We start from the raw sequence: 950 nt of genomic DNA on the forward strand, positions 1-950 counted from the left end.
TCGGCTCACTCGGCTCCAGCTGCGCGACCCGACGGGAGAGGCGAGGGGAGCGTTGGTACGGGCTCGGCCTGGGGGTGGGTGGTCCGGGGGCGGTCCGGGGGTGGTCCGGGGGCGGCGGCTGGGGGCGGCATGGGCCGGGGGCAGGGGACGGCCCCGCGCACTGTACCCGCGCAGCCTCAGCAGCAGCAGCAGACGCCGATCTGAGCCGAGCCGAGCCGAGCCCTGGCGAACCGAGCCGAGCCGGGCCGGGACATGGGGGAGAGCCTAGGGGAGCCCGGGGGAGAGGGAGCACGGCGGAGCACTCAGTGTGATGCGTGCGGCTGAGCTCTGCGCGTAGCCAGGCGCAGCGTAAGCTCCCGAGGGCGCACCACAGCACGGCTCGCCGAAACACCGCGTCACGGCGGGACCAGTGTGTGTGTGCGCGCGTGTGTGTGTGAGTGGGCGACTGTGTCGGTGTGCGCGCGTGTGGGCGAGTGCGCGAGCGCGCGCGGGCCGTGCCTGTGTCGGAGAGCACGCCGGGCACGCCGAGCACGCCGAGCACCGCTGGCCGGCGGCGCGTGTCCGTGTCACCGAGTGCCCGTGACCACCGGCGGAACACCGATCGCAACGCCTTATGGATCGCGCTCGCCGTCCGTGCTGTGCCGGCTGCGGCGGCTGCGGCGGCTGTGCCGGCTAGGAGGACAAGGACTCCATCGAGCCGGTGTGGTGACCGGAGGGCCCAGCGGCGAGCGGAGCCAGGGGAGCGTCCTGGCCGGCGTCTCCAGGTGGGTGTCACGACTGCCTCCACCCCGACCCCCCGGGACCCGGGCGGCACGTGCACGCGGGGGACGGCGGGGCCCACGGCGCATCCCCAGGGGACGGACGAGGTGCCAGCCGGGCCCAGAGCTGAGGCGCCGTCGGAGGCTGGAAGTAGGCCGGGCTGGGGGCCGGGGGCCCAGGAGTGAGGAGGG

General features: G+C 75.3%; 1 protein-coding gene across 1 annotated transcript in view; it reads left to right on the plus strand.

The window, feature by feature from the left end:
• Nucleotides 1-247: 247 nt before the first annotated feature.
• The window catches only part of LOC127749954 (fibroin heavy chain-like), a 125,529-nt gene continuing 124,826 nt past the window's right edge, over nucleotides 248-950 (plus strand). Inside the window, exon 1 of the mRNA XM_052270132.1 lies at nucleotides 248-764. The gene's annotated coding sequence lies outside the window, so the exon portion shown is untranslated. The remainder of the gene's footprint in view (nucleotides 765-950) is intronic.

This window comes from Frankliniella occidentalis, unplaced genomic scaffold (genome assembly GCF_000697945.3).
Source record: "Frankliniella occidentalis isolate FOCC.00 unplaced genomic scaffold, Focc_3.1 Scaffold111, whole genome shotgun sequence".
NCBI classification, from domain to species: Eukaryota; Metazoa; Arthropoda; class Insecta; order Thysanoptera; family Thripidae; genus Frankliniella; species Frankliniella occidentalis.